At 38.0% G+C, this 26,784-nt stretch overlaps 1 long non-coding RNA gene across 1 annotated transcript in view; it reads right to left on the bottom strand.

Annotated features, from left to right (window-relative positions):
• The window catches only part of LOC134761853 (uncharacterized), a 63,759-nt gene that overhangs the window by 19,449 nt on the left and 17,526 nt on the right, over positions 1 to 26,784 (bottom strand). Inside the window, exon 3 of the long non-coding RNA XR_010141010.1 lies at positions 20,317 to 20,467. This is a non-coding gene — a long non-coding RNA (uncharacterized LOC134761853). The remainder of the gene's footprint in view (positions 1 to 20,316; positions 20,468 to 26,784) is intronic.

Below are 26,784 nucleotides of genomic sequence, written 5' to 3'. Positions count from 1 at the left end.
GAAAAGATTCTGGCCCATATTTCAGGGCATAAATGAAAGAAAACTATTCTATAGTAGGAGAAAGCAAATATAGGATGGTCCTGGACAGAGCCTTCCAGAGCAGCAGTCTGAATGAGAGATAATAAACACTATCTAGGAAAAACATGTATACTCATGTTTTGTAAGAAGATCTCAACTTCTGACAAGGACTTCCTGAAAATGGTCCTCTGCAGGCATGGACTTCAGGTAACTGGTTATATATGTTTGCCTGTATCTCCTACAGGGCTGCTATAAATAAGACTCAGCAAAGTCCAGGCACTGATGACATGAAGGAAAGAATGGAGTTGCTGTGGATCCTAGCCAGGTCTGAAACCCTGACATTCCAAGCAGACTCAAGGGCACAAAGGCAAATGACGGTAGAAGGCTGTGCTACAGTACGACTTTCCTGGTGATGCAGTAGCCCCTTGGGTGCAGATAGCAGCTCACTCTTAAAGACATTTGGTTATGATTTATTGGAAGAAAGGTGTAGCAACTAGATTTACATAGAAGTTCTAGTCACAGAATACCTGGGCGAACTTGAAGGCTTTTTCATCATTTGGGCTTATAATGTCATATCAAAGAGAGTATTTAAAAGTGAATAATCCAAATACAATTTACTTGAGTAATATTTGTTGAATGCCTACTCAATGATAAGAAACCACTTAGAAAATAAGAATATAAAACCAAATTAGACAAGAGACTGCTCTCGAAGAGGTCAAGTGATCAATCTACCTTAAACAAAATTTATGAAAATGCATTTTTAAGTAATAATATTTTAAATTATGAAATAAATGGCTACTTGTTAGAGACTAGACCAAAATGTTGCCCATAAATTTATAAAATATTTTCCTCTGTTCAGGTTTTTGCCTGCTTTTTAATAGGGTCGTTTGTTTTTTTCTTGTAAATTTGTTTGTGTTCCTGGTAGATTCTGGATATTAGACCTTTGTCAGATGAATAGATTGCAAAAATTTTCTCCCTGTCTGTAGGTTGCCTGTCACCCTGTTGATACTCAAAAGAAGACATTCGTGAAGCCGACAAACATATGAAGAAAAGCTCAACATCACTGATCACTAAAGAAATGCAAATGAAAACCACAATGAGATACCATCTCATGCCAGTCAGAATGGCCACCATTAAAAGTCAAGAAACAGCAGATGCTAGCCAGGTTGTGGAAAAATAGGAATGCCTTTACACTGTTGGTGGGAATGTAAGTTAGTTCAACCATTATGGAAGATGGTATGGTGATTCCTCAAAGATCTAGAGCCAGAAATACCATTTGACCCAGCAATCAATACATGCACATATGTTCATTGTAGCACTATTCCCGATAGCAAGGACATGGAATCAACCCAAAGACCCATCAATGATAGACTGACAGACTGGATAAAGAAAATGTGGTACATATTTTCTAAGTACCACATAGAAAATGTACGCACACTTGGAATACTATACAGCCATAAAAAGGAATGAGATCATGTCCTTTTCAGGGACACAAATGGAGCTGGACACCATTATCCTCAGCAAACTAATTCAGGAAGAGAAAGCCAAACACCACATGTTCTCACTTATAAGTGGGAACTGAACAATGAGATCATATGGACACAAGGAGGGGAACAATACACACTGGGGCCTGTTGGGGGGCTGGTATGGGGGGAGGGAGAGTATTAGGAAAAACAACTAAGACGTGCAGGGCTTAATACCTAGGTGATGGGTGGATAGGTGCAGCAAACCACCACGGCCCACAGATATCTATGTAACAAACTTGCACACCCTACACATCTACCCCAGACCTAAAAATAAAATTAAAAATTAAAAAAATTTCCTCCGAATCAGATATTTACCTACCTTTATATTGTCTTGTGTTATCCATTCATTAAACTCAGTAAATATCTATTGAGAAGCTATGAGCATTCAGCAATGAACTACAGAGAAACAATTCCGGCGTGTGTATATGAGGGCTTGAGAATGGGAAAGATTGGGGACATTTTGTAGCTTGGACATTGGGAATTGCGGTAGTAATAAGGGGTTGAACAGATGGCAGAAAGGAAAGAGTAGAACTTGGAGGGAATAGAACAAACTGGGGAGAAAAAGACTGTTAAAATCAATAGGACCTACTCATGGAAGGATCAGCCTTAAAGTGAAAGGAGATATCCTCCACAGAGACTAGTGGAAAAGAGACAAAGGTGAGCATAGATATTTGGAGCTGTCATAAGTGGATTCTGAGAGTGTCTGTTCCCCTCAGTCTCAACTATGGTCCTGGCACAAATTAGATGTTCAGCAGATACCTGCGGAATAAATAAGAGATAAATTTCAAAACAAAATCTCCACATAGAATGCTCTTACAACAGTGACACTGTAAAAGTATGTAAAAGATTAGCAAAATTCTCAATAATGTAAGATGAATGTATATGTCAGTCAGTTTGTGATAATGATTCATAAAGGACAAAGTCTGTGAATAATACAAAGGAAAGTAAACAATGAAGTTTCAATTTGCTTCTTACTTATAAAACTCCCAGAAATTTTATGTCACTATAATTAATCCCTAACAATTCTGAAAATGCATGAATGCTAAATACTCCAGTTATTCTTAAACTGTGACAGGCCATTTATTTGGAACGCTGTGTTTCAGTCTCAGTTCTGTTCAAACCACAATAAGAAAAAGCCCATGCAGTCGTTGGCTAGGTGGGAGACAGGATCATATTCAGGTGACTTGTACGTAACAGGGACACATGTTTGAAATTGCTAGCTTTTCCTAGCACCTGTGGGTAGTCATTGCATGTCAAACTGAGCAAGCTGATGTCCAATTCAATTCTGCTAGAGGAGATGGAACCCAAGTTAATGTGGGCTGTAGGACCAGCCAACTCATTTACCTGTGGTCACTGGGTGGAGGGCTGCATGCAAAAATGATACATGATGTTGTGTCACTTTGCCCTTGGGAACACACAGGTGAGGACACACAGAGGTGTGGTGTGGTTCGACTCCCAGCTGCTACTCCACACTTAACTAATGACGTTAGGTAAATCATTAAATCATTAAGACTTTCCAAGCCTCTATTTTCCTTTTTGTAAAATAAAGATTAATGGAATCTCTTGCAAGACTAATAAAAGTGTTGTTAGAAATAATATATTTAAAGCATTCATATGCAGCATGGAATGTAGTGTAAGTTTATAAATCATAGGCACCATTAGTAGAAGTAGCAGCATTAACAGCCTAATTCTTCTCAACCCATGATGAAGCTGATGTCAAGATTGATTCTTAGCAATTTTAGCTGCCCCTTTTTAAGGAAGATTCTTGCTCTGTCACCAATATAAATTCTGTGGTCAAATCTTATTTTGAATTAGAAGTTTTTATATTTATAATTTAAAGTTACGAACACAGTGTGAAATATGTCACAATGTCTTCCCTAAGTGTCACATTGCTTTGTGTGGAACCTAGGTACACCACATACTCAAGGACAGCAATGTAATTACTTGCATAATTTTTTGAAGAGTGCTTTCAGCCTTGCTTCTATGTGACTTAAAGAAATTACTGTTGGTTAATAATTCAGTCCCTGCTTAAGCACCTGATTCATAATTTAGGAACAGGCTGATAAAATAAATATTCACTTGAGACAGGAATTAGGTATTCCCACGTGCAACAAGCATTGGTGTGAAAAGCATTGATGTGAACACGGTTGCCCTCCCAAATTATCTCACTTTGAAATAATGACCCAGACCAGGAGCAGTGGCTCATGCCCGTAATCCCAGCACTCTGGGAGGCTGAGGCAGGTGGATGACCTGAGATCAGGAGTTCGAGACCAGCCTTGTCAACATGGGGAAACCCCGTCTCTACTAAAAATACAAAAATTAGCTGGGAATGGTGGCAGGCACCTGTAATCCCAGCTACTCGGGAGGCTGAGGCAGGATAATCACTTGAACACAGGAGGAAGAGGTTGTAGTGAGCTGAAGTCGTACCATTGCACTCCAGCCTGGGTGACAAAAGCAAAGCTCCATCTTGAGAGAAAGAGAGAAAAGAAAGGAAAGAAGGAAGGAAGGAGGGAAGGGAAGGGAAGGGAGAAAGAAAGAAAGAAAAGAAAGAAAGAAAGAAAGAAAGAAAGAAAGAAAGAAAGAAAGAAAGAAAGAAAGAAAGAAAGAAAGAAAGAAAGAAAGGCTCAGAATTCAGAAGAGAGAATATCAATCATGCTTTATTTCAGAGAAAATTTAATACTACAAAAAAAAAGTTTGCATCAACAATTTCTCTCAAGGAATCTTCAAAGTTAAAAAAGATTAGCTATTTTCCTCAACATCACATTTATGCCTTTAAAAACATCTACATGTTCTAATATTCTAAAAGTTACTTGTATTAGGCCATTCTTGCATTACTATAAGGAAATACCTGAGATTGAGTAATTTATACAGAAAAGAGTATTGCTTGGCTCAGGGTTCTGCAGGCTGTACAGGAAGCATAGTTGTTCTGCCTCTGGGGAGGCTTCTGGGTGGGTACACAGATCAAAAATATATCTTTACTCATTTTTATTTAGTTACTGAAGCTAACAGAAACTTATTTATTAAACTAAATTTATTAAATGTACTCTTCTTATTTGTATGGCACAAATGGCTGTGTGTCTGAAACCAGGTCAAGGCAAAGTATCCATGACTATTAGGGATGGTGATAATGACAATGATAAAGATAACAATGATAATGGCAGCAATGAAAAGCACTAAAAGGTCTAGTTTTTAAAGTTATTTTATAGTTAACCTCTCTCAGCATTCTGCTTTTCAGTATTGGCATTCCAGAAGCTAGAAGAATCTTATTCTAAATATAAGAATATCACTATTGCAAAGAATTTAGCATGTGATGCTCTCTTGAATGAAGAAAAGTCAATTATATTTCCTTTGTAGATTTCCACTGGAAAATTTTTGGATAGGTTGTCAGTCCTTACCAACAATAACTGTCCCTCTCTCAGTCCATAGGAAATTTATATAATATCTGACTAGATTTGACCCCATTGGCAAACGAAAGGTCTTTCCCTGGGAATCTGAAGTTATAACTAAGAGAGTCCAGACTCAAGTTTGAATGAGTCACTAGAATGTGACAACAGGAGTGCCAGCACGGCCAGCTGCTGCGTGTCCACGGTATGGTGGACATGGCAAACAGACACAGAAAGTAGGCAGGAGAGACAGGGGAAGCACGCCAGGAGGCCTTGACTTCTGTGGCTTCCTGCTTCTAGCCTTTACCTACCATCTGGGTGCATTGACTAAGACACCAGTACTTTTACAATGAAGTCTCCGTTTTTGATTTTGCTGGTTTAAACAGGCTCTTATTATTTAAATTGAGAGAAGATCTAATCAAGATGGAAGACAGGCACTATTAGAGCACAGAAGGACTGAAGTTAATTTTGCTAAAAGAATGGTCTAGGGTTAAAAATTGGGCAAAACTTTGAAATATATGATTAGATGTCAATGGGCTTATACACAAATATTCCAAGGGTATAATAGAGTATTAAAAGGCAGAAATGGGAGAAAGTGTGGGTGTTTGGTAGGAGTGATTACTGTCATGTGAAAGATTTACTATGTGTATTGGAGACAGAATGAGAGAAAATGAGAAAAATAGCTTTTGGGTTCAAATAACAAAAGATCTTAAATGCATTCATAAAATATTAACAGTTTATTTTGTTATCAATGGAGGTCCACCAAAGTCTATGACCATGGGCAGAAAACAAAAAAGGATAAATCTCATTTTCAAAACTTTGTCCAAATTACTTACAGTCATCCTTCAGTATCTGCAGGGGATTGGTTCCTGGATTCCCGCAGTTACCAAACTCTGTACATATTCAAGTTCCGCAGTGGACCCTGCCGAACCAGCAGATGAGATAGTTCTTCGCTCCACATCCAAGGCTTCACATCCCACTAATACTGTGTGTTCATTTCAGCTGCATACAAGTGGACCCAGCCATTCAAACCTGTGTAGTTCAAGGGTCAACTGTGCTACCAACTTTCGCATTATTTCCAACTTCTTTTTTTTCTAACACTTAAAAAGATAGGCCAGGCGTGGTGGCTCATGCCTGTAATCCCAGCACTTTGGGAGGCTGAGGTGGGTGGATCACGAAGCCAGGAGATCGACACCATCCTGACTAACACGGTGAAACCCCGTCTCTACTAAAAATAGAAAAAATTAGCCGGGCGTGTTGGCGGGTGCCTGTAGTCCCAGCTACTCGGGAGGCTGAGGCAGGAGAATGGCATGAACCCCGGAGGTGGAGCTTTCAGTGAGCTGAGATCGTGCCACTGCACTCCAGCCTGGGCGACAGAGCGAGACTCCATCTCAAAAAAAAAGAAAGAAAGAAAGAAAGAAAATAAAAAGTAAATAAAACAAAATCCATCTCTGTGACTTGGATCTTGGAAACTTGAATATGGCTAAGACTATTTTGGAAATGCATGTTGGGACATGGATTTTATGACCATCATTTTATGATTATCTGCCTATGATAACAAGATGTCCATTCAATACTAAGATTGCGTTGATTCAGCTTATTTACACTATATAGCAGATGACAAACTGCATCTCAGATCAAAAAAGTGACCTGTCCAAGACCTCTTAGCAGGAAAGGCTTAGAGCACAGATACAAATTGGAGTTTATAACCACAGTCAGAAGCCACAGAAAAGCCTTCATAGAGGAGCTGGGATTTGATTTATGTCTTTTTTATTTTTTTAATTATACTTTAAGTTCTAGGGTACATGTGCACAACGTGCAGGTTTGTTACATATGTATACATGTGCCATGTTGGTATGCTGCACCCATTAACTAGTCATTTACATTAGGTATATCTCCTAATGCTATCCTTCCCCCCTCCCCCCACCCCACGACAGGCCCCAGTGTGTGGTGTTCCCCACCCTGTGTCCAAGTGTTCTCATTGTTCAATTCCCACCTATGAGTGAGAACATGCAGTGTTGGTTTTCTGTCCTTATGATAGTTTACTCAGAATGATGGTTTCCAGCTTCATCCATGTCCCTGCAAAGGACATGAACTCATCATTTTTTATGGCTGCATAGTATTCCATGGTGTATATATGCCACATTTTCTTAATCCAGTCTATCACTGGTGGACATTTGAGTTGGTTCCAAGTCTTTACTATTGTGAATAGTGCCACAATAAACATACGTGTGCATGTGTCTTTATAGCAGCATGATTTATAGTCCTTTGGGTATATACCCAGTAATGGGATGGCTGGGTCGAATGGAATTTCTAGTTCTAGATCCCTGAGGAATCGCCACACTGACTTCCACAAGGGTTGAACTAGTTTACAGTCCCACCAACAGTGTAAAAGTGTTCCTATTTCTCCACATCCTCTCCAGCACCTGTTGTTTCCTGACTTTTTAATGATTGCCATTCTAACTGGTGTGAGATGGTATCTCATTGTGGTTTTGATTTGCATTTCTCTGATGGCCAGTGAATGATGAGCATTTTTTCATGTGTCTGTTGTCTACATAAATGTCTTCTTTTGAGAAATGTCTGTTCATATCCTTTGCCCACTTTGTGATGGGGTTGTTTGATTTTTTCTTGTAAATTTGTTTAAGTTCTTTGTAGATTCTGGATATTAGCCCTTTGTCAAATGGGTAGATGGCAAAAATTTTCTCCCATTCTGTAGGTCGCCTGTTCACTCTGATGTTAGTTTCTTTTGCTGTGCAGAAGCTCTTTCTTTTAATTAGATCCCATTTCTCAATTTTTGCTTTTGTTGTTGTTGCCTCTGGTGTTTTAGACATGAAGTCCTTGCCCATGTCTATGTCCTGAATGGTATTGCCTAGGTTTTCTTCTAGGGTTTTTATGGTTTTAGGTCTGACATTTAAGCCTTTAATCCATCTTGAATTAATTTTTGCATAAGGTGTAAGGAAGGAATCCAGCTTCAGCTTTCTACATATGGGTAGCCAGTTTTCCCAGCACCATTTATTAAATAGGGAATCCTTTCCCCATTGCTTGTTTTTGTCAGTTTTGTCAAAGATCAGATGGTTGTAGATGTGTGGTATTATTTCTGAGGGCTCTGTTCTGTTCTGCTGGTCTATATCTCTATTTTGGTACCAGTACCATGCTGTTTTGGTTACTGTAGCCTTGTAGTATAGTTTGAAGTCAGGTAGCATGATGCTTCCAGCTTTGTTCTTTTGGCTTAGGATTGTCTTGGCAATGTGAGCTCTTTTTTTGTTGTATATGAACTTTAAAGTAGTTTTTTTCCAATTCTGTGAAGAAAGTCATTTGTAGCTTAATGGAGATGCCATTGAATCTATAAATTACCTTGGGCAGTATGACCATTTTCACGATATTGATTCTTCCTATCCGTGAACAAGGAATGTTCTTCCATTTGTTTGTGTCCTCTTTTATTTCGTTGAGCAGTGGTTTGTAATTCTCCTTGTGGAGGTCCTTCACATCCCTTGTAAGCTGGATTCCTAGGTATTTTATTCTCTTTGAAGCAATTGTGAATGGGAGTTCACTCATGATTTGGTTCTCTGTTTGTCTATTATTGGTGTATAGGAATGCTTGTGATTTTTGCACATTGATTTTGTATCCTGAGACTTTGCTGAAGTTGCTTATGAGCTTAAGGAGATTTTGGGCTGAGACTATGGGGTTTTCTAAATATACAATCATGTCATCTGCAAACAGGGACAATTTGACTTCCTCTTTTCCTAATTGAATACCCTTTATTTCTTTCTCCTGCCTGATTGCCCCTGCCAGAACTTCCAACACTATGTTGAATAGGAGTGGTGAGAGAGAGCATCCAATGGATAAATTCCTGGACATACACACCATCCCAAGACTAAACCAGGAAGAAGTTGAATCTCTGAATAGACCAATAACAGGCTCTGAAATTGAGGCAATCATTAACAGTCTACCAACCAAAAAATGTCCGGGACCAGATGGATTCACAGCAGAATTCTGCCAGAGGTTCAAAGAGGAGCTGGTACCATTGCTTCTGAAACTATTCCAATCAACAGAAAAAGAGGGAATCCTCCCTAACTCATTTTATGAGGCCAGCATCATCCTGATACCAAAGCCTGGCAGAGATACAACAAAAAAAGAGAATTTTAGATCAATATCCATGATGAATATCAATGCAAAAATCCTCAGTAAAATACTGGCAAACCAAATCCAGCAGCACAACAAAAAGCTTATCCACCATGATCAAGTGGGCTTTATCCTTGGGATGCAAGAGTGGTTCAACATATGCAAATCAATAAATGTAATCCAACATATAAACAGAACCAAAGACAAAAACCACATGATTATCTCAACAGATGCAGAAAAGGCCTTCGAGAAAATTCAACAGCCCTTCTTGCTAAAAACTCTCAATAAATTAGGTATTGATGGGACGTATCTCAAAATAATAAGAGCTATTTATTACAAACCCTCAGCCAATACCATACTCAATGAGCAAAATCTGGAAGCATTCCCTTTGAAAACTGATTTATGTCTTAAAGAAAATAGATAATTACTCAAGTTGAGGGTAGGAAGCAGGTCCATGTGGATGGCTGGGATGGACATGAGAAGCTCTGGGTCCTAACCCATCTTGGTTATTTACCAGCTGTGTGGACTGGGCAGAACCCAGAGGAGCCATCTGAGCCTGTTTTCTATTCTAAAAAATCGAATGTATGCTTTCTGTTTATGTCATAGGGCACTTGAAGGCATGAAATGTCATGCATAAAACACAACAAACATACAATGGCAAAAGTTTCACAATAGGATCACACAAGCAAACATATTGAACAATAAATCGTCTCTGTTTATCATGGAATAAATGTAGGGAGTAAAGAGAATAAAGAATGAAAAATGGGGTGGGGCCAGCACAGGCTGGTGTGAAACCCAGGGGAGGATGATCCACATCTTGCTCGTGGTTAGTGCCTGGACAGAGCCCTGAGAGGGAAGCTCATGAACCGGAGCCCCTCCTTATGCTCAGTTGCTGTTTGCATCTTAGACAGTGACATAGGGCCTACCCAGCACTGGGCTCCAGTTGTTTCCTTGGTGAAGTATAAATCTTCTCCTGAGTTATATTATTAGCACTTAGATCCCACTTCAGTGTATTTAATTCCCTCCAGATCAGCGAATTTGTTTTTTTTTTATTATTATTATTATTATTGTTATTATTATTATTATTGTTATTATACTTTAGGTTTTATGGTACATGTGCGCAATGTGCAGGTAAGTTACATATGTATACATGTGCCATGCTGGTGCGCTGCACCCACCAACTTTTCATCTAGCATTAGGTATATCTCCCAATGCTATCCCTCCCCCCTCCCCCCACCCCACAACAGTCCCCAGAGTGTGATGTTCCCCTTCCTGTGTCCATGTGTTCTCATTGTTCAATTCCCACCTATGAGTGAGAATATGCGGTGTTTGGTTTTTTGTTCTTGCGATAGTTTACTGAGAATGATGATTTCCAATTTCATCCATGTCCCTACAAAGGACGTGAACTCATCATTTTTTATGGCTGCATAGTATTCCATGGTGTATATGTGCCACATTTTCTTAATCCAGTCTATCATTGTTGGACATTTGGGTTGGTTCCAAGTCTTTGCTATTGTGAATAATGCAGCAATAAACATACGTGTGCATGTGTCTTTATAGCAGCATGATTTATAGTCCTTTGGGTATATACCCAGTAATGGGATGGCTGGGTCGAATGGAATTTCTAGTTCTAGATCCCTGAGGAATCGCCACACTGACTTCCACAAGGGTTGAACTAGTTTACAGTCCCACCAACAGTGTAAAAGTGTTCCTATTTCTCCACATCCTCTCCAGCACCTGTTGTTTCCTGACTTTTTAATGATTGCCATTCTAACTGGTGTGAGATGGTATCTCATTGTGGTTTTGATTTGCATTTCTCTGATGGCCAGTGACGGTGAGCATTTTTTCATGTGTTTTTTGGCTGCATAAATGTCTTCTTTTGAGAAGTGTCTGTTCATGTCCTTCGCCCACTTTTTGATGGGGTTGTTTGTTTTTTTCTTGTAAATTTGTTGGAGTTCATTGTAGATTCTGGATATTAGCCCTTTGTCAGATGAGTAGGTTGCGAAAATTTTCTCCCATTTTGTAGGTTGCCTGTTCACTCTGATGGTAGTTTCTTTTGCTGTGCAGAAGCTCTTGAGTTTAATTAGATCCCATTTGTCAATTTTGGCTTTTGTTGCCATTGCTTTTGGTGTTTTAGACATGAAGTCCTTGCCCATGCCTATGTCCTGAATGGTAATGCCTAGGTTTTCTTCTAGGGTTTTTATGGTTTTAGGTCTAACATTTAAGTCTTTAATCCATCTTGAATTGATTTTTGTATAAGGTGTAAGGAAGGGATCCAGTTTCAGCTTTCTACATATGGCTAGCCAGTTTTCCCAGCACCATTTATTAAATAGGGAATCCTTTCCCCATTTCTTGTTTTTGTCAGGTTTGTCAAAGATCAGATACTTGTAGATATGTGGCATTATTTCTGACGGCTCTGTTCTGTTCCATTGATCTATATCTCTGTTTTGGTACCAGTACCATGCTGTTTTGGTTACTGTAGCCTTGTAGTATAGTTTGAAGTCAGGTAGTGTGATGCCTCCAGCTTTGTTCTTTTGGCTTAGGATTGACTTGGCGATGCGGGCTCTTTTTTGGTTCCATATGAACTTTAAAGTAGTTTTTTCCAATTCTGTGAAGAAAGTCATTGGTAGCTTGATGGGGATAGCATTGAATCTGTAAATTACCTTGGGAAGGATGGCCATTTTCATGATATTGATTCTTCCTACCCATGAGCATGGAATGTTCTTCCATTTGTTTGTATCCTCTTTTATTTCCTTGAGCAGTGGTTTGTAGTTCTCCTTGAAGAGGTCTTTCACATCCCTTGTAAGTTGGATTCCTAGGTATTTTATTCTCTTTGAAGCAATTGTGAATGGGAGTTCACTCATGATTTGGCTCTCTGTTTGTCTGTTATTGATGTATAAGAATGCTTGTGATTTTTGCACATTGATTTTGTATCCTGAGACTTTGCTGAAGTTGCTTATCAGCTTAAGGAGATTTTGGGCTGAGACAATGGGGTTTTCTAGATATACTATCATGTCATCTGCAAACAGGGACAATTTGACTTCCTCTTTTCCTAATTGAATACCCTTGATTTCCTTCTCCTGCCTAATTGCCCTGGCCAGAACTTCCAACACTATGTTGAATAGAAGTGGTGAGAGAGGGCATCCCTGTCTTGTGCCAGTTTTCAAAGGGAATGCTTCCAGTTTTTGCCCATTCAGTATGATATTGGCTGTGGGTTTGTCATAAATAGCTCTTATTATTTTGAGATACGTCCCATCAATTCCTAATTTATTGAGAGTTTTTAGCATGAAGGGTTGTTGAATTTTGTCAAAGGCCTTTTCTGCATCTATTGAGATAATCATGTGGTTTTTGTCTTTGGTTCTGTTTATATGCTGGATTACATTTATTGATTTGCGTATATTGAACCAGCCTTGCATCCCAGGGATGAAGCCCACTTGATCATGGTGGATAAGCTTTTTGATGTGCTGCTGGATTCTGTTTGCCAGTATTTTATTGAGGATTTTTGCATCAATGTTCATCAAGGATATTGGTCTAAAATTCTCTTTTTTGGTTGTGTCTCTGCCAGGCTTTGGTATCAGGATGATGCTGGCCTCATAAAATGAGTTAGGGAGGATTCCCTCTTTTTCTATTGATTGGAATAGTTTCAGAAGGAATGGTACCAGCTCCTCCTTGTACCTCTGGTAGAATTCGGCTGTGAATCCATCTGGACCTGGACTTTTTTTGGTTGGTAAGCTATTGATTATTGCCACAATTTCAGCTCCTGTTATTGGTCTATTCAGAGATTCAACTTCTTCCTGGTTTAGTCTTGGGAGGGTGTATGTGTCGAGGAATTTATCCATTTCTTCTAGATTTTCTAGTTTATTTGCATAGAGGTGTTTGTAATATTCTCTGATGGTAGTTTGTATTTCTGTGGGATCGGTGGTGATATCCCCTTTATCATTTTTTATTGCTTCTATTTGATTCTTCTCTCTTTTTTTCTTTATTAATCTTGCTAGCGGTCTATCAATTTTGTTGATCCTTTCAAAAAACCAGCTCCTGGATTCATTTATTTTTTGAAGGGTTTTTTGTGTCTCTATTTCCTTCAGTTCTGCTCTGATTTTAGTTATTTCTTGCCTTCTGCTAGCTTTTGAATGTGTTTGCTCTTGCTTTTCTAGTTCTTTTAATTGTGATGTTAGGGTGTCAATTTTGGATCTTTCCTGCTTTCTCTTGTGGGCATTTAGTGCTATAAATTTCCCTCTACACACTGCTTTGAATGCATCCCAGAGATTCTGGTATGTTGTGTCTTGGTTCTCGTTGGTTTCAAAGAACATCTTTATTTCTGCCTTCATTTCGTTATGTACCCAGTAGTCATTCAGGAGCAGGTTGTTCAGTTTCCACGTAGTTGAGCGGTTTTGAGTGAGATTCTTAATCCTGAGTTCTAGCTTGATTGCACTGTGATCTGAGAGACAGTTTGTTACAATTTCTGTTCTTTTACATTTATTGAGGAGAGCTTTACTTCCAAGTATATGGTCAATTTTGGAATAGGTGTGGTGTGGTGCTGAAAAAAATGTATATTCTGTTGATTTGGGGTGGAGAGTTCTGTAGATGTCTATTAGGTCCGCTTGGTGCAGAGCTGAGTTCAATTCCTGGGTATCCTTGTTGACTTTCTGTCTCGTTGATCTGTCTAATGTTGACAGTGGGGTGTTAAAGTCTCCCATTATTAATGTGTGGGAGTCTAAGTCTCTTTGTAGGTCACTCAGGACTTGCTTTATGAATCTGGGTGCTCCTGTATTGGGTGCATATATATTTAGGATAGTTAGCTCTTCTTGTTGAATTAATCCCTTTACCATTATGTAATGGCCTTCTTTTTCTCTTTTGATCTTTGTTGGTTTAAAGTCTGTTTTATCAGAGACTAGGATTGCAACCCCTGCCTTTTTTTGTTTTCCATTTGCTTGGTAGATCTTCCTCCATCCTTTTATTTTGAGCCTATGTGTGTCTCTGCACATGAGATGGGTTTCCTGAATACAGCACACTGATGGGTCTTGAGTCTTTATCCAGTTTGCCAGTCTGTGTCTTTTAATTGGAGCATTTAGTCCATTTACATTTAAAGTTAATATTGTTATGTGTGAATTTGATCCTGTCATTATGATGTTAGCTGGATATTTTGCTCGTTAGTTGATGCAGTCTCTTCCTAGTCTCGATGTTCTTTACATTTCGGTATGATTTTGCAGTGGCTGGTACCGGTTGTGCCTTTCCATGTTTAGCGCTTCCTTCAGGAGCTCTTTTAGGGCAGGCCTGGTGGTGACAAAATCTCTCAGCATTTGCTTGTCTGTAAAGTATTTTATTTCTCCTTCACTTATGAAGCTTAGTTTGGCAGGATATGAAATTCTGGGTTGAAAATTCTTTTCTTTAAGAATGTTGAATATTGGCCCCCACTCTCTTCTGGCTTGTAGGGTTTCTGCTGAGAGATCCGCTGTTAGTCTGATGGGCTTCCCTTTGATGGTAACCCGACCTTTCTCTCTGGCTGCCCTTAACATTTTTTCCTTCATTTCAACTTTGGTGAATCTGTGTCTTGGAGTTGCTCTTCTCGAGGAGTATCTTTGTGGCGTTCTCTGTATTTCCTGAATCTGAATGTTGGCCTGCCTTGCTAGATTGGGGAAGTTCTCCTGGATAATATCCTGCAGAGTGTTTTCCAACTTGTTTCCATTCTCCCCGTCACTTTCAGGTACACCAATCAGACGTAGATTTGGTCTTTTCACATAGTCCCACATTTCTTGGAGGCTTTGCTCGTTTCTTTTTATTCTTTTTTCTCTAAACTTCCCTTCTCGCTTCATTTCATTCATTTCATCTTCCAGGGCTGATACAGATCAGCGAATTTGTAAATACACCTTAGCACAATGCTGGGACATGCAGTGTTAACAAGTATACGATTTGAGATTAGAATGCTTTACATGTGGCTTGTGGAATCAGAATCATTGTATCATCGTATTCTCTATTTGTTTATAAGCAAAATAGGCTAAGTATCCAGGAAGATGGAAAGAGCAAGCAGGCTTATTTGGGTGAGGAAGTGGTCAGCTCCTAGGTGGTTTCTTAGGAGCTTACAGAAGCTCACAGGGCACTCTGAGGTCTGATTGGCTGCTGTGGGAAGATGGAGGTCAGAAGGCCAGAGAGTGTTTAGCTTACCTCAAAAATTTCCAGATATTCTCAACTTAAAAACAAAAATCTGCAACTCAGCAGTTCTCTTTTGCTTATTCCCAGTGTTCTAGAAGTGGCTTTTAATTTCCAATGACTCTATGTTCTCTCCAATGTAGAGATTTTGCTACATGCCAAAGGCTTCTCACTCTCCTTAGAAGCACTTTCACAGACATTGAAGGGAGACAACCTTCTACAGCCCAACTGGCCCCCACCCTGACTGTCTCAAATAATCAGGAAAAATATGATTTCCCACCAGGTAGGCACTGACCTTTCCAAGCCCATTTGTAGGGAGCAGCTCATCCAGCTGCACCACCCAACCTGCACTTCATAGCTCAAATTGCAGAGAATTTTAAGATAAGATTCTTCTAAAATGATTAAGCCCATAGTATGAACTACATATAGTTACTTAGTTAAATGTATCACTATCTGCATGCTGTGACCTACTAAAAGTATGCAGTGAGGTACTCATTCTTGCCTTATCCTATTTGGGGCTTACTAAAACTCTTAGAAGAGTCTATCACACCTCCTCTGTTTTCCAAAGTTATGTGCATCAACATGGTCAGGTCTTTGGCCCTGGGCTTTATATTGATTGCAGAGAATTCTCAGTTTTTCTTTCTGCAAATCTGGTGAATATAAATTTATACATAGAACCCCTGTCATGTGTTTTTGTTTGTCGGGTTGTGTGTTATTATGTCTCTGGCTACACCTCAGAAGCTGTTAATAGATCCATGGATGCATGGGCATGCAGTAAGACAAAGCCACTTGTGTCTGCCGGACAGGCAGAAATGATTTCTCTCTATCAATGCTCTACATTTTGGCCATAGAAAATGCCTCAGAGATTGCTCAAAGAAGCATCCTCCAAAGTGGGGCATCACTCAAGTTATTTTCTCTGACTCCCCCAGATAAATATAATGTTTGTCAAACATTGTCCATTTTGTTCCCGGTACATATCACACATTACTGTCATATGGCATTGTAACTTCACTTAGAATTACACTGTAAGTTTTCATAGAGAAGGACCCATCCTTTTAATCTCTTTCTTTGCCAATTGATGTGTAGTAGTATCCAATAAACTTTTTAAATCCATTTACAAGCATGTATTTATCCTCTGCAGCAGCAGTCCCCAACCTTTTTGGCTCCAGGGACTAGTTGCATGGAAGACAGTTTTTTGACCGATGTGGCGGGGGTTGGTTCCTGGATGAAACTGTTCCACCTCAGATCATCAGGCATTAGTTCGATTCTCATAAGGAGTGCTCAGCCTACATTCCTCACATGCACAGTTCACAACAGGGTTTGCACTCCTAGGAGAATCTAATGCCCCCACTGATCTGACAGGAGGTGGAGCTCAGGCAGTACCTCCTGCCGTGTGGCTCCTTTCTTAACAAGGCTACAAACTGGCACCCGTCCACTGCCTGGGGCCTGGGGACCCCGGCTGTACAGTGTACCAGACTGTGCGTCAGGTGCTGGAGATAGAACAGAAACAAGACAGAGTGGACCCTGGCCTCCTGGAACTTTCATTCTTATGGGGAGAGAGATGAAAACAAGCAAACAGAAGCCTGAAAAAAAAAAATCAACTCAATAAAGAAACAAACAAGGGAAGGCCTCTCACTCTAGGTGCCCCTTAAGAAGAAAACTAAAGGAAAGGAGAAATGTTGAAGAAGAGCCTTCCAAGAAAAAGGGGGTCACGTATGCAAATGTCCTTATTTGGAAAGCAAAAGAAATAATGTGTGCATGAACAAATGGATGTGAAACACACACACAGAGACCCTTTAGGCTAAGTGCTTTATATAAAAAAATTATTTCCCACTATATGGAAGGCAGCCTTGCTAGAGGGTTTTCTAGGTCTTATTACCAGTCATCACCCATGAGCATAACAGCTGTAGGCTTTATTTTTTATGTGGTTTAATGTAGCCCCTCCTGATTACAAACCCAAAGCAGAGCCAGAAGCAGGCTGCCAGAAAGCAAGGCAGCACGGTGATCACAGGGAACTGCCCAGGGCATGCTGATCCTAACCCCAGTGCACCTCCTGGGCTATATACATAAAGGAGGCCACGTCCTGTGAACTGTAAACTGCAGGAGAAAAAACTTGTTTATTTTTGAAAATTGGGCCAGTTTTGGTAAATATTTCCCATACCTGGGTTTACAACGTGAGAGTATGTTTTAGAACATTCGGTGTAAACTCATAGTTGACTGGCATCGTAGCTTATAGGTTGAGATTGTGGGCTTTGGATTCAGCCTTCCTAGGTTCAAACCCTGACCCTATGACTTTCCACCCATGTGATTGCTTTAACCTCTCTGTGACTCAGTGTCGCCATTCCTGCAGATGTTTCTCTTGTTCCTCTGCCCGTTCTCTCCCTACCCTATTTCGCCTTCTTCTTCCTCTAGCTACTGCTTTGATATAGACATGTACTGAGGTCTTGCCCATGGGCATTGAGATCAAATTAATGCTGCAAGACCATTAGAACAGTGCCCAGCACCCGAGGGGTCTATTACAATGACAACTTTCATCATTAGAATTTTCTTCTTTTATTGAACCAAAATCTCCGTCTTTTAAAACTTCTGTTGATTATCTTAGAGTTACCCCTTGATACAGCATTTGATCTCCAAGTTCATTCAAATACATTTGAGTCAATTGTGCCTAAAACTCTGTGCTATTTGTTGAGAACAATTTTATTTCAAGTTCTCTTCCATATTGATATGCCTTCAAACAGCTGCTGGGTTTTCATTCCAAGTTTAAGGTATTCCCCAGGCTGTTTTACATTTGCTTTTATTCTGAAGTGCTTTTATACTTATTCAATGCTCACATAGTCAAAAAGCGGATGATAACTATTTGGTATAGTTGTGTCTCCCTATATGGTAACAATTCTAAAATATCAATTTTATTTAAAAGGGAGAAAAAAGTGTTTTTGAGGACAATCCTCCACACACAATAGCTGGTGACCTAGGGCCCCTCCTTGGACCCTGAAGCAGTTCTGATGCCCAGGCCATGGGAAGGGCCGTGATAGGCATCCACTCTACTTACACAGCGCATCGCAAACGCAGGACACTCTCATTGTCCAGAAGTTATGCCAGGCTTTTGCAATGCCTGCTAGCTATACAGTGCATACACTCGCCCCTCACCCCTACATCCAGCTTACCTCTTAGAAATGACTGAGAAATAAAAAAGTATGAAAAAATAGGAAAAATCGAAATCATATACTTTATAAAAAAGGGCTACAAGAGCTTAGTCTGGTCCTATGTGGACTTTTTGTCACTTAATTCTAATAATATTTGAAGTTTTTCAATGTTTAAAATCAAAACATAATAATTCATATTTTTATAATGACAAAATATTTTAAACCTTTCTTTGGTTTAAGAAGTCAGAATAATATGAAATACATTTTTGAAAAATTTTCCATGAAATAAAGTATGGTGATTTGTTTGCTAATTTTATTTTTAGGTTTCTGAGCTTAAAGTGGTAAATTCTTGTGCCTTTTGAGAAATTTGGCTCTTCAGAAAGTATTAATCCTAGGGAAAATCAGATAGCTTTTTATTATGTGTGTGTGTGTGTGTGTGTGTGTGTGTGTATCTATATATATATATGTGCGTGTGTATTTATGTATTTATTACTGTAAGTGATCTGGGCTTGGGGAAAATCATTTATAAAACATATAAAGTGTTATAACTTTTTAATAGCTTATAAAGTGAATTATATGTACCATGGAGCTTGATATTATAAAATATTAATATCTCTAGACTAAGATAACCCCTGTATTTGAACACTTTATTTGGAATCCTTTCATAAGCAGTAATGCTCTAATGTGCTGTATGGATCTATTTTTAATTACCTTTATCAGCTAGCAATCAGAAAGCTGATTGGGAACCTAGATTTTGAAATGACAACAACCAAATCAAACCTAAAAAATTCAATTTTTTTTCTGTTTTTTTAAAGTGATTTTTATCAAGACTGGGCAAACTGGAATGTTTAAGCTGTATAATATCCACCATGATTTTTTTTTCTTTTTCGAGTACTTTGGGAACTTGATAAAATCTTAAAATACTCTCATAAACATAAGTATAGCAATAATGGGAACCTTAGAATTTTCACTTTAATTCATTTGTATGTTTATGTCACGCAGAAACATTGTTTCCATATTTCAAATTAAGAAATTACACCTGAAATCACTGAAGAATTAATAACACCCTTTCAGTCATAAGCATCCTCAACATTGTCAACCCAAACTAAAGATGCCCTTAATTCTTAAGTTATCCTCTAGCCTCCTTTCTTCCCTCCACTTCACACATAATGATGTTTTTTAGTTTCCAGTGTAGAAGTCTTGCACTTCTTTTGCTAAATGTGTTCTTAAGCATTTCATTTTTTATGCTATTGCTGTAAATGGAATTGTTTTCATTTAAATTTTGGATTGTTTCATTGCTAGTGCATAAAGGCAGATTGATTTTTATATATTGACTGAGTATACCAAACCCTTGCTAAACTTACCAGCTCTTCATTCTAACGGCTTCTTTCTTGTTGCTTTAGGATCTTATATGTGAAAGAGAATTTCAAGTGCAAATAGAGCTAGTTTTACTTCTTTCCTTCTAATCGAGATTATTTTTATTTCTTTTTATAAAGTAATCTGCCTGCCCACACTTTGCTTTAGAAGCATTAATATATACAGCACATACTTCTGTCATCATATCTGTAACACTCAATGACACTACTTAAACATCTTATTTATCTTAGCAATCCAAGTTGCCTGACATATTACGGACATTCAATAAATACCCGTTATATGATTGAATGAATCTCTAGTGTTTCACTGTTGCATGATGGAAAACATAAAGTGCATTTTGTATTTTACAGTATACATCAAATACAGACAAGTAACAAATTGGCAATTTTGAAATTTTAAGCTATCCAGTATTGTGCAATCTAATTATGAAATTTGCCACTACTTTAGGCTTAATAGAAAGTTTTAAAACTAGTTCTTTCCCCACAATTTTAATATATTACCAATAAAATGAAGGTCTTATAATTTGAACTCATTTTAAATCCAGGGAGAGAACGAACAGTTCTGCAAACCCAAGGTGTCATGCACAGCATCAGGACACACCTCACAATTCAGTGAAGGTGACAGGGCACAGTTGTCTCTCTTCACAGAGCAGAAGTACGAACCGTATATGGGGGAGCAGCTCCCCCTTGGTCCTCAGTCCCCACGGGGTGCCAGCGATGCCTCCTGCACAGATAGGCTGTCCTGGCCAGAGCTGGGAAAACCAGAAGCGCTCCTTCAGAGGATTATATAATTTGCTTTAACCTTAACAAAATGTCACCTTAACGATCCAAGCTTTACCTTTAGCAAGTCCTCTCTTCATATACTCATTAATCACTAAAAGAATAACTGAAGATTGGAAAAACTTGTTATGACATGGACATCTCTCAATTAATCACCATGCCATCATATGATTAACACATCCTAGAAACACATTTTAAACATGTTAAAATTTGACTTTTCAATCAGAAAGCAGCAAGGCTACAAAAGTGGATCAAAAGATTCATCAAGGATGGAAAAATATGTTTGTTCGCAATATACAAGAACATATTATGTATCTATATGCTGTAATTGAATTAAAGTCATAGAAGTGTCTTGATTCTGGCAAATGTGGCTGTCATCTGAATGTAAAATAAACACTAAGAAAGGAATGCTGCAATTTAGAGCAAGAATTCAGGAAATAACCCTTGGACTTTAAAACTCGAGGATCTAGAATGTATTCAATAAAAAGCCTGCAGAAAGACCCCTTTTTACATTCCGGTTTTTAAGTGGTTAAAGCTTACTTAGACAGAAACTACCTGGAACTCCCTGCTCTGGTCTTTGTAAACAGCCGTCATAATCTTTTACTCCAAAAGTCTCAGCTGGTTTTAATATGATGTATTATTTTTAAACATTCTGCGTTATACAATGTTGGTTTCTATACTGTCTTACATTCCAATCCCCTCTAGAGTATGAAACCATTGAGCACAATTACCATTGTCTTCTTTTTTCATTTTTAATTGACAAATACTAATTGCAACTATTTATGGGATACAACGTGATGTTTTGGTACATGTATACAGTGTGGAATGATCAAATAAGGCTAATTAACATATCCATCACATCACATACTTATTTATTTGTGGCAAGAACATTTAAAATCCACTGTTTTAGCATTTAGAAATTATACACCATTACCTATAATTACTCTGCTGTGCAAGAGATGATTCCTCCTGTCTAACTGAAACTTTGAACCTTTTAACCAACATTTCCTCTTTCCCCGCCCACCATCTTCACCCCAGCTTCTGGTAGTCACCATGCTACTCACTACTTCTATGAGTTCAACTTTTTTAGCTCCCATAAACACTGAGACATGACAGCTACTTCAAAGTATATATTCTGTTTTATTACAACAGACCCACACTTCCATTTCAAGCTTCTTCTTCTTCTGAAATCTAATGAGACATCATGCACTTACAAAATTAATTTCAATAATTTTAGGGGACAATGCTTTTTGTTACATGGATGAATGATATAGTAGTGGAGTGTGGGCTGTTAGTGCACTCACCACCCAAATAGTGTACATTTACTATCCAATAGGTAGTTTTTCACTCTTCACCCCCTTCCAGCCTCTCCACTTCTGAGTCTCAAGTGTCCATTATACCACTCTATTTGCTTTTGTGTACGCATAGCTTAGCTCTCACTTACAAGTGAGAACATGTATACATCTCATAATTTGTTGAGAAAATTACATGTCAAGAAATGAATCCCCTCAGTTTTCTTATATAACTTGCGTAAATATATCTATGTACTCTCAGAACCTTCCTTATGTCATCACCTTATTTCATCTGTCATTGTACATCTTGAGTTCTGAATCTTACATAATACTGATTTCTTCCACATACATGACATACATGCATCATTTCCCACACTAGAAAGTTCAAAATAGGCCGGGTGCAATGGCTCACGCCTGTAATCCCAGCACTTTGGAAGGTTGAGGTGGGTGGATCACCTGAGGTCAGGAGTTTGAGACTAAAAATACAAAAATTAGCTGGGTGTGGTGGCAGGCACCTGTAATACCAGCTTCTCGGGAGGCTGAGGCAGGAGAATCACTTGAGCCTGGGAGGCAGAGGTTGCAGTGAGCCGAGATCGCACCATTGCACTCCAGCTTAGGCAACAGAGTGAGACTCCATTTCAAAAAAGAAAGAAGGAAGGAAGGAAGGAAGAAAGGAAAGAGAGAGAGAGAGAAAGAAGGAAAGAAAGAAAGAAAGAAAGAAAGAAAGAAAGAAAGAAAGAAAGAAGAAAGAAAAAGGAAAGAGAGAGAGAGAGAGGGAGGGAGGGAAAGAGAGAGAGGAAGGAAGGAAGGAAGGAAGGAAAGAAGGAAGGAAGGAGTCAAAATAAATGGAAGAAACTTTTTCACCAGGACTCCTCTTCAAACTGCTGTCTGATCTTTCATTTTTCCCTCAAAGAATTCCAAAGAAGAATGTATTCACTGACTCCACTTAGTAGTCTTATACTCCTCAATCCCCTCAATCTAGTACAACTCAACTTCTCCTCTTAAGATTCTATAAACATGATTAATACAGAGATCACATGTGAATTCTTAATAGCTAAATCCAAGGTATTTTTTTTTTCAGTCATTTTCTTCTTTGCCACCTTGGATTTTGTCTTTTGGGTGCTTTCCTCTTTTGAGACATTCTCTACTTCCTTAGTTCTTTATTTTAATAGACAACATAGAGTTGGGTCTTACTTAACCTCTCTGACATTCTCTGTCTTTTAATTGGTCGATTTAGACCATTCACATTTAAAGTGATATTAGCATTTTGTATTAATATCTAATATCTTTATAACTGTTTCCTATTCATTGCATTTATACTTTGTTTCTCTTCCCGACCCCTAACCCCAACCCACCTCCATCTTTATTTTACCTTCTCTAATTTTAATTAAATATTATTAATGATTCCATTTAATCTAATGTCTTAGAATATCATTTATATTTCTTTTTTATCATTGGTTTTAGTGATGCCTTTGAATTCATTGCTGTGTTTTTATTTGCATATTTGCATTAACTTATTTCAAGACAATAAATACAGAACTGAAATTAGAGCAGAGTCTTACACTGGTGGACACTTCTTTCTTATGTATTCCTTTCCTCCAAAACAAAAGGCAGAATGCCATATTGCCCATTGACAACATATGAAAGACAATTCTTCAGCATTTTATTTTACTTTGGAAATGTTAAAAAAGAACCTCTTGATTTTATTGGTATAGTGTACATACAAAAAATTAATAGAAGAAAAAGAAAACTCCAGAGTATATCATAAATTCAGTTATCTAAACACACAACACATATCAGTTATTCCCATAATATAAATACTTTAACATGTAAAATTATTTTCACTAAGAAGCATACAGCTCATTCCTCATCTCAACATGAAGCCACTTTATATTATCTACTCTATTTTAAGGTGCTTATTTCTATTGACTGGAATTTATTTTGTTTTCATAAACATTATTTTAGAATAGTTTGATTTATCAAAAAGTTTTTAATATAGTATAGAAAGTACCATACAGCCCACACACAGTTTACCCTATTATTAGCATAATATATTGTTATGATTAATTTGTCACAAATTAATGAATATTAATACATTACTACTAACTATAGCTCATGTTTTATTCAGATTTTCTAAGTTTTCCCCTAATATTCTTTTCTTTTCTTTTTTTTTCTTTTATTATTATTATTATTATTATTATTATTATACTTTAGGTTTTATGGTACATGTGCGCAATGTGCAGGTAAGTTTTTTTTTTTTTTTTGTCTTGCTCTGTTGCCCAGGCTGGAGTGCAGTGGTGAAATCTCAGCTCACTGCAACCTCTGCCTGCTGGGTTCAAGCAATTCTTCAGCCTTAGCCTCCCGGGTAGCTGGTATTACAGGCGCTTACCACCACACCCGGCTAATTTTTGTATTTTTAGTAGAGATGGGGTTTCACCATGTTAGCCAGGATGGTCTCGATCTGCTGACCTCGTGATCCGCCCACCTCGGCCTCCCAAAGTGCTGGGATTGCAGGCGTGAGCCACTGCACCCAGCCCCCCTAATATTATTTTCTAATCCAGGATTCCATACAAAATATTGTCTTAAACTTAGTCAACATGTTTCTTTAGGGTACTCCTCAGGCTCCTTAGTTTTTCAGGCTTTCCTTGTTTCTAATGACTTTGAACAGTCTTGAGTACAGGTGAAATATTTTCTAGACTATCCCTTCATTGGCATTTGTCTATGTTTCACACAGTCAGACAGGGGCTATGGGTCTCAGGGAGAATAATCACAGAGGTAAAGGGTCATTCTAATTACATCATGTCAGGGAACAAACAAAATGAATTGCCACTGTTCATGTAGACCTTGATTACCTGGCTTAAGGGAGAGTTTTTTTGGTTTCTGACTGTAAAATCACTATAAAGTTCCCCTTTCCATGCTGTATACATTCTAATCAAATAACTATGTGCAGCCCATACTTAATGAAGAGGGACTTAGGGTCCACCACTTTGAGGGCAGAGTATCTAAATACATTGAATTCTACTTGACAGATACATCTGGTCTTCTTCATTAATTAACTAATTAATTATACAAATGCATACACACACACACACACACACACACACACACACAGGCATGTATTTTATATATTGGGTTTCAACCCAATACGTATATTTTATACTATGGGTAATAATCTGATATTGTGTTATTTATTTTTGTTCAAATAGTTTCAGCTTTGGCCATGTGGAAGCTCAGTTGGCCCCTATGCTCATTGGCGTACCACAGTTAAGTGTGTGTGTGTGTGTGTGTTCTGTACTTTCTTACTTTCTGGAACCTCAAAATACTACAGATTCATTTTATGTATTTCCTGATGCAGTATTAGAATCAGTTATTTCAACAAGTAGCTGTGGCTCCTTTAATGGCTGAATGCTGTTAGAAACAAAGGTTGGAGTCCTAGATACCAGCGCTACTCATGTGACAAAGCAAGGAGATACATATAGAGAGAAAGTACCATATATATACGTATGCTGCCTGTGTGTGTAAACTTACCTGTAAATATTAGTTATGTGTAAATCTGTGTTTATATCAAAGTAGAGATGAGTTCACACTGACGTTTTCTCCCTTGCCAGTCAGTAACCTCTCACTCCAGAAGTGAGAGACCTGGCTACCACCACACCCAACCATCACATAATCATTCAAATCCACTATACATGTGTAGTGGTTTTAGAATTGTTAACCCCAGAGAAAACAAGTTTATCAGCTACAGTACAATACAATGCCTCAGTACATTTCCTTGTACCTTTAATCTTACAGGCTCCATTTATTTGCAAAGTCACTTAGGTCAGCACACTTTCCCCCATTTCTTTTATTGAGGTTGTTTCATATATTTGTAATACAGTTAGATCCTTTTATCACATTTTGCATTTCATTCTAGGATCCCATTACCTCTTAACTTTTTTAAATTTTACATATATTAAGATTTGCTCTTGTGCTGTAAATTATATGGGAATTGAAAAATGCACAATGACATGCATTCACCATTATAGTATCATACAGAATAGTATCACCATGATAAAAAAAATTATCTGTGCCTTGCCTATTCAAACACCCTCTTCCATAAACCCTAGGAGTCACTGATCTGTTCACCTTTTCCAGAATTTCAAATAAATGAAATAATACAGTACCTAGTCTTTTCAGAGTGGTTTGTTTCATGTAGCATATATAACTCATGTTTTTGCATGGCTTAATAGCTTATTTCTTTTCAATGCTGAATGATATTCTATTATGGAACACCACAATTTGTTTATTTATTCATCTCTTGAAGAGCATCTCAGTTGCTTCCAGCTTTATTATGAATAAAGCTTCTATAAATACTCACGTGCCAGTATTTTTGTGGGCATTAGTTTTAAAATAACTTGAGTAGATACCTAGAATGCAATGGCCTGATTGCATAAGATTACATTTAGCTTTGTAAGAAACTGCCAAAATGTCTTGCAAAGTTAGTGCATCACTTGGAATTCCTATAAATAATAAATGAGAGCTCCTGTTGCTCTGCATATTTCTCAACAACATCAGATTTGAAGGATTTTAAACTTTCTCATAAGTCTGCGTGGTATCTTGTTTTTAATTTGCATTTTCAGAATGACAAACAATGTTGCACATCTTTTCTCCTTCTTAGTCATCATCTGTATTCTTGCGTGACGGGCCTTTACAAAATTTTTGCCCATTTTTAATTGGATTGTTCTGTATTGTTCAGTTTTTAGAGTTTTTTAAATATTTTGTGTGCAAACCTTTAATAAGATTTATCTTTTTGCTTGCATTGGGCTTCATATGTTCTTTTTTCCTTTAATTTTCTAAGGTGGAAGCTAAGGTTTTATATTTTAGATCATCTTTAAATAGAAATGTTCAAATTTCTCTCTGAGCACTGCTTTTGTTGCCTCCCATGTACTCTAATGTTTTATTTTAATTTTTATTAAGTTCATAATAGTGTTTTAAATATATCTTTAGATTTCCTTAGA

Source organism: Pongo abelii, chromosome 7, assembly GCF_028885655.2.
Source record: "Pongo abelii isolate AG06213 chromosome 7, NHGRI_mPonAbe1-v2.0_pri, whole genome shotgun sequence".
Classification (NCBI taxonomy): Eukaryota; Metazoa; Chordata; class Mammalia; order Primates; family Hominidae; genus Pongo; species Pongo abelii.
This window is presented reverse-complemented; position numbering and strand designations above follow the sequence as displayed.